We start from the raw sequence: 8,476 nt of genomic DNA on the forward strand, positions 1-8,476 counted from the left end.
ATTGAGATCCTAATTATATAGATAGATCTAAATAAAACTAATAAACTGCAAAACACAAAAAATCCTTAAATTAAATAAAAATAGAACAATGCTAAAACATACCCCTAAATGATGGAGTTTGACCTCGAAAGTTTGACAATATTGGTAGAAGTGAGCTGAAAGTTAAGCGCATTGTCATACGACAAGGTAAAATTATGAGCATTTTTTAAAATGTTCGACAAAAATGTGGAATCGAAAAACACTTCCAGATTGTACTCATGGATGAAAATTCGACGTTCAAGCCAAAAGTTATGTGTGTTTTTGTACATCATTCTTATTCCTTCACTTTTTAACTGATTTAGAATTTTCTCTTCTAATTGATTCGCATCAAACTCCCTCTATGAACAGTGTTTTCCATACGGTTTTCTTCAATTGTTGCACGAGTTCAATGCATAGGTGCACATGTCTGGTTTTTTAATCCATTGTTTGAAAAAAAAAAATTACATATGATTGGGTCTAAATATCACGTGCAATAAAGCCCGTGCTCCCTCAGATATTGTGATTTTCTTGGGCGTTCTTTGACATTAATCCTTCAGATGAATCACTCCGTAATAAATAAAGAATATATTGTGAGTTTAAAATTTAGCATGAATGTGCATTCAAAATTAAACAAATTTAAACAGAATATAATTCAGATAACGTTGAAAATTTTGCAATATTTAAATCTAGAAAATTCAATCTAATTTCAACTATCTACAGCAAGTGCTATTAGAAAAATCTCTATCTTGATTTCTGATTTATTATTGCATTTAAGATGTACATACACTAGTATATGATAGAAGGAATTGATTTAAAACCAGAAATGCATGCCACCGATTCACTTTTTCACCTTTTGAATTATACACACTTTATTCATGCATATTGCAGTATGAATATGTTCAATTATCAAATTAGAACAAATGTCAAATCTAATGCGAGACATACAGAGAATATAATATGCAAAAGATATATAATTTGTAAGATATTTTAGAAAACATATCAAGCATAGATTATAATATTCAAATAATTTCTAATATTTTACGTGCAAAAAATCTGACAAAAATCAATTTACCGAAACCAAATATGTAAAAGTAGAACTGTAGCAACGAGAAACGTATGAACAAAATTTTAGTCGATGCAAGAATTTGACTCTCTCTCCTCAAGACATTAATGCCTTGCACGGGTACTAACAGTTTCCTATATTCGTCCCTCAGGATACAAAAAGCACGTCCCACGATAAGAGCACTCCAAATTGTCAAGAATTAAACCCTTAATATATACCACCAAGAGCAATAAAATTAGAGTGAAAGAAATAAAGACACTTGTCTCAATGTAAGATTACGTACACATTCACTATTTTAGTAATTCACTATGATAAAAAGAAGTTTACAAGAGAAAGTTACACTCCTTATTTTCTCTAACCTCCCTCTCTTTATTATGGTGAAACAAAACTCCGAAGACGATTCTCTATTTATAATAAAAATTAGAGTAAAATTGAAATTATAAGAGTGAAATTCCTAAACTATTCTTAATAAAATTTTGTCAATTTGGGTACAAACTATGCACAATGTTAATAAGATTAATGCTGGATGTACAGGGTCTAAACTTACAAACCCTGTACAGAACACACTCAGGGAGGTCGGGCCCATGAGGGCCCCATGTATTAAAAAATGATTCCAAAAAAATGCTGACCCCACCCTTGTGAGTATATGTAAGAGGTCTGTAATGGCAGACCTCTGTACATGCAGAAGAACTCTGTTAATAATTAGTTTCCACAACTTAGCAATCTATAGTTGTACATAACTTCAGTTTTTCAATCAAAACAATCTTGTCAACACATCAGTCGAATTTTGACTCCATTGAATCTTCTCAAGTATCAAGATTTTATCCTCCAAAAATGATTGGATTAAGTGATAACTAACCTATATATGCTTCATTTTCCATGATAAAAGACATTCTTACCTAAGTGAATAGAACTTCGACTATCAGAATACAACACACTATTCCCATGCTTGTGACCCAATGTCTGAGAAAGACTGCAAGCATATAATCTCTTTGCTAATTTCTATCATAACAACATATTGTGCCTCAGTAATGAAAGAAAAATTATTTTCTATAGCTTAGACACCCAACTAACAACCGTTAGTGTGTACATATATATCTAATAGTAGTTTTCATGCCGCCAATAAACCCTTCCATACGAGTGTCTATAGAACCCTGTAATCCCAAGTCTGATTTTCTGAAATACAAGGTTGAATCTGTTGTGCTTCTTAAATTTATGAAAATCCACTTTACTTCTTCCTAATGCTGTCTACTCGAATTGCTTATGTACCTACTCACAACTCCCTACTGTATGTGCTATGTCTGATGTTGTACACACCATGGTATACAAGAGACTGCAAATAGCAGTGGCATAAGGTACCTTAATACTCCTACTCTATAGCGGGTGATTGCTCATTGGATAGCCTGAAGTGACCAGACAAATGAGCACTTATTGGTTTTGCATTATCCATCGTGAACCCGATTGGCACCTTTTTAACATACTCCTCCTATGACAGTTTCAATATGTCATTGTCCATAGTAATTCTCATCCCAGAATATGTATTGCAGCATCCAAATCCTTCGTTGAAAACACCTTGGATAACTCTTTTTTCTACTTTTGTATTTCTTGTTTGCAAGCACATTAAATCAAGATATCGTCAACACATAGCAATAGGATATGATAAGGATTACTAACGTTCTTCACATAACAAAAATGATCCAATGGTACTTTATAAATCTATTATTACCCATAAAACTATCAAAATTTTTATACCACTATCCCAGAACTTGTTTAAGACCCCCCCTCCACACACACTCTCTCTCTAGAAGTCTGCACATCATTTTTGCCTTTATGTGTATTTCAAAATCTTATGGTTGCACCATGTAAATTTCTTCTTCGAAATCACCACTAAAAAACATGTCTTTACATTGAATTGTTTAGTATGCAAGTCTTGTTGGGTTGTGTGCCCATATAGTATATTTTGTTATGATAAAATAATTATTTATTATAAATAAATTGTGTTTTTATTTATTTGTTGCATTATTTATTATTGAGTATGCAAATTAAAGTGCCTATGATCACTTGAGATAATACAAGTTGGGTACTTGCGCTGAGAAGTACAGTGTGACACAACTTATATTTTGGTCATAAATAATTTATTCACAACCAATGTATAAGGGTTGACACCTTGTACTGGAAGGTTGTAGTGTTGACCAAGTCACTATTTGGTTTTGTGATTTGTCCTTATCACAGAAATAGTTAAAGGTGACACTAGTACACTTGGAGTGCATTGAACGGACCGCGTGCCGAATTTAATTCTATAGCATGACCGTGCGGAGAATTAAATTCCACTAGACCGCTGTGTATTTCATCTAAATCCCTTGACAAGATTATGTATATCTTTTCGTGATTTTAATTGTTCTTTGATTCATCAATGGGTGAGATCAATTTGATTGGTCAAATATCTCGATGAGTTGGAAACTTGAAAATGAGCGGAGTAGAGAACATGAATTCATGTCGGGAACCGTCACCCAAAAATATGGGTAGAGTGACTACTTAAGTTTTTCTGTTGAACGGTTAAAATCTGAGCTCAGTGTTTAGCGACGGCTAAACTTCGACATCTGTGATTGGTTCACAGGATCGTTGAAGAAAATGAAATTAAGTTAGTGAAAATAATTAGAGGGGCAAAACGGTCATTTATGCTCGTACCTAATTATTGGATCTCGGACGGGGCCAAAATACATGTACAACAGGTAAGAGGAAAGTGTTACAGATTTATTGGCTTCTGTGATCTTATATATTCCTAGAGTTCAGTCTTTTGCCTTTAGTGGAAAAAGCAAAGACTAATAATTAGATTGGGTGGTCTAGGGTCGACTAGACATGATCTAATTATTGGAGCTTGGATAATATATGTCCGATCAGGTCCCTGTGGTAGCTCTATGAAGTATTGGAACTTAATTACGGTAATTATAATAGTTTTGGGCTTAATTGTAATTACAATAAAGTTTTGTACTTAGTTGTAATTACTACGAAAGTTGTAAGCTTAATTATAATTGTAATTAAAGTTAAAGGACTACACATGTAATTAAATGTAAACTAATTGGATTTGGACTAGAACTCCTATTTGAACGTGGAATTATTAATGTATAAGGATTGGAAATCTTTGGTCTCTATATATATAGAGATTATAGGGATCCTAGACATCCAATGGAATAGAATTATATAACATTCATAATTCCATGGTGTTCAACTTTTTTGGAGAGAGAAAAATAGAGAGAAAAATTTTGTTTTTCTTGATTTTTCAATTGTCCAGTTCAAGAATTGGCTTTCTTGATTTAATTAAAAGAAGGTGTCCACCCACCGGTATAGTCTTGACTTTGGAGAATACCATAGAAGACTTGGAGGTTGGAAGCATCAAGTTCTTGGAATTAGAAAGCTGGAAGTTCGTGATCCAAAAGACTGGAAGTTCGTGATTCAGAATTAATTCAAGAATTGATCGTCGAATTTAGGTAAAAATTTGAATTCATTATTTTTGATATAATATGCACGTGAACATCTAGAAGATCTTATTTTTGAATTAAAGAAATTTTTTAATTTCTGACTAATTCCGCTTCCGCATTCCAACAACTGGTATCAGAGCAATCTAGATCGTTCACATGCTTGTTATTTCTGGATCTTGATTGCATGTTCTAGTCGAGCGATGTCTAGGAATATTTTATTTTGTGATGATTGAATGATTGAATTATTTTAAATTGTGAACCAATTATTTGTGGCCAGTCTTTGATTGTAATTTGATATTTTGAGTCTGTAACGAGATAGGTGGATTACGACTCCATCATCTTGATTTAATTTTCTGTTCAATTAGATTCAAAATTGTGAGCCTACGGGACATAGGAATTATGTAATTCTTGTATTTTGGATCTTGTAAATTGAAAGAGAATTGAAGACTGAAGATCGATGGATGAGCATAGAAGATTACGGCAGAATAAAAAAAATAAAATTGGGAGGGTGCCTGGAATTCAGTCTGTGCACTGCTTCCCATGTAATTTTCTATTTGATGGATCTATTAATTGTTGAAACCAAGAAAACATTCAGGGGCAGTGGAATTTTTTAAATATAGATGTATTAATTATGAAACCAAGGAGACAACTGAAGAGTGACCGCCTGCCTGGAGTTTGCAGAGTGTGTACTTTGCAATTGAATTATCAAAACTTGCATCTGTGATCTGACGTAAACTTCCTTTTTTCGTTAATTATAGTATTGCCATTCAATGCTAATTGATTTAATTGATGGCGTTAATTACAGTAATGCCATTCAATGCTAATTGATTTAATTGATGGCGTTAAATTCGTACTGCCATTTTGACTGTTACTTTGGTATCGGATCTGTATGGTGGCGAGCCGACGAGGTTCAGTTGCTGTTTTGGGTTGCTGTTATTGGATGCTCGAAGTTTTTGGAGTTCAAGATTTAGATTAAATATTGGGTTTAGATCCAATTAGTTTTTAATTTAATTTTTGAGTCGCGAGCCACAAATAATTGTTATTTTTATCGCCCATGAATGCTTTAAATTTTTGAAATATTGTCATTCTAGATATCATGACATATAGATTTATTTGTGACATCGCTCGTGATACTATGAATAGGATGCATATCATTTAACACCGATTTTTCTTTGATTTATTTAATTAAATTAAATCTTTCTGGAAGGAAAATTGTTAGTAATCAAACTATATATTAATTTGATTAATGTGAACGGTTGATGATTATTTTAGTTTTCCTTGATTGATTTAGTTTACATTAAATTTTTCTGGACTGAAAAATCATAATAATTAGACTGTATATTAATTTAATTAATATGAACAGAATATAATTATTTAAGTTTTCCTTGATCAATTTATTTTGGATTAAATTTTTCTGGATGGAAAATTCGTAATAATTATATTTTATATTAATTTAATTAATGTGAACAGTTGGTAATTATTTATTATTAAAATCCATTATTTTAAAAAATATTGAGTGGGTGCGGGTATTTATTCAAATAAAAACCTACAGTCTCCTTTGGTCAATTCATAAGCAAAGTAATACGCTTGTCTCCTGCCGGTAATGCAACGGACTCCCTATAGGAGGCCCGCGTAGTTCAAGTTGCTTGATTGGATTCCTTCACGGTAAGATCGTCTGGATAAGAATATAATTTGTGATCATCCTATAGATGGCGAAATTATTTTCAAGTATCTAGAGGTCTAGACAAAGGTTATACACTCAAATCGAGATCATCTTCGAACCTCCTATAGAGGCTCTCTTTTATGATTTTGGTGACCAAATAAAACGATGCTAGGCTTAATGTAGACATTTGTTGTCAGATATATTTTGTCTAGTGGGAGGGTCTCAACTTGATCAGTGGACACATTGACCTTTCCTATAGAGAGGCATGTTGGATCACGAGGATCAAGTCATCATTGCATTTTTATAGTTAGATGGATTTACATGTGCACTCATGTATCATATGCTAAATTGTTATTTGCTGCTCAATTTTAATATGCAATGTATGATTATTTTTATGCGAAATATCACTTGACCAATTTTTCCGTTACTTTAAAACAAAGCCAACTAATCGGGAAAAATTATGTGGATTGGAAACGTAATTGCTCAATGTGAAAGAAACTTAATTTTGTGCTTAACGAATGTCCTGTTGGACCTACTAAGGCCATGTCACAAGTCCAAAAGGTTGGGTATGTTGAGTGGGAGACTATAGACAAGATGTTTAGTTGTTTCATTTTGATTTTGATGTCAAATGTGTTACAACAAAGACTTGAAAGTCAAAGTACCTTCCATTACATACTGGAGACCTTTTAGGGTATGTTTGGTTATCAAAGTAGGAATGTTCTTTTGAATTCATTTGTACTTTTTAGAACATCCACATGAAATCCAGAGTGCTTATGAAGTTTCATAGTTTGACTATGTTGGCATACTTCAAACGTAGCCGAGAGTCTGGATGCGACATCTATCTAGGATACTTAGTTTTTGACATGGTATTGAATTCTTTACTTGATAATTTTTCATAGTTTACTATGGATTATTACTTGCACAAGATGAAGATACCATTGACTAAGTTAATGATGGAGGTGTGATATGGAAAGTGATCTTAACGGTACGATATGGATGCTCATGCATCATTTGGTGGCTACTCTAGTTCCAAGCCAAAAGGCAGATTTGGACAGAAGAGAAAGAAAGCTATTAATAAGCATCAGAGCAACAAAAGATTAAAAGAAGATGGAAAGCCGAAAGGCAAGTGTTCCAACTGCGATCAAAAAGGACACTGGAGAAAGACTGCCCAGATGCACTAGCTAGAAAGCGAATGCGGGTGGGGTTTTTCTTTGCTGAGTATTGTTTAGTGGTTGATATTTCAAATTTCTGAGTTGTAGATTCTCAACCACTAAGTATATCTGCTTGTTAACACAGGTGCTTTATGAAAACAGAAACTCAGTGAATGACAGTTTAATATTATCATTTGCACAAGAGCAAGAGTTTTAGCAAGAGCATAGGAGTATTTTATCTCAATTGTGGTAGCTGTTTAATTGTTAAGGACTATTATATGTCTCGCGAATCGAAGCAGAAATTTGTTTTCTGTTTTCGATTTAATAGGACAGAAATTATTCTATAAAATTGGCGTCTGATGCGCTTAGCATTTTAATGAATAAAGTCCCTATTTGCGATGGACATTTGATTAATGGTCTTTATATTTTAAACTATTCCACGTATGAAATAAAAGGTTACTCTTATAAACCATAAAATGTCTCACCATACTAGTGATACATATCTATGGCGTCTTGAACAAATCAACCTTGACAGAATATAAACTGACTAGAGATGGTTCTCTCAGCTCGTTAAGATTGAACCATTGACAGTTTGTGAGTTTTGTTTGGAAGGCAATATGATCAAGACATTCTTTTTCGATAAAAGGATAAAGAGCCAAAGATGTATTGGAACTAGTGCATTCTAATATGTGTGGACCGGTGAATACACTTGAGAATGGGAACTATGAGTATTTCTTTACAGATGATTACTCTTGATTCAGATACAATTACCTAATGTCTTGAAAGTCAAATACCTTTGAGAAATCAAAAGAGTATAAGACTAAGGTCGAGAAACATTAGGCTAAGAGTATTAACACAGTTCGATCTGATCGAGATAGTGAATACCTCTCATGAGAATTCAAGGACAACTTAACAGAAAATGGTATTGTTTCTTAATTGAATGAGCTTGATATATCTAAACAGAATGGCTTTTTCAGAAAGAAGAAACACGACATTGTTTGATATGATTAGATCAATGAAGAGTTTTACAACTCTACCTATCTCATTTTGGGATATACATTGAGAAACACATTGATGTATTTTTAACTTAGTTCCTTATAAC

The sequence above is a fragment of the Olea europaea genome, chromosome 15 (assembly GCF_002742605.1).
Source record: "Olea europaea var. sylvestris chromosome 15, O_europaea_v1, whole genome shotgun sequence".
In the NCBI taxonomy this organism is placed as follows: Eukaryota; Viridiplantae; Streptophyta; class Magnoliopsida; order Lamiales; family Oleaceae; genus Olea; species Olea europaea.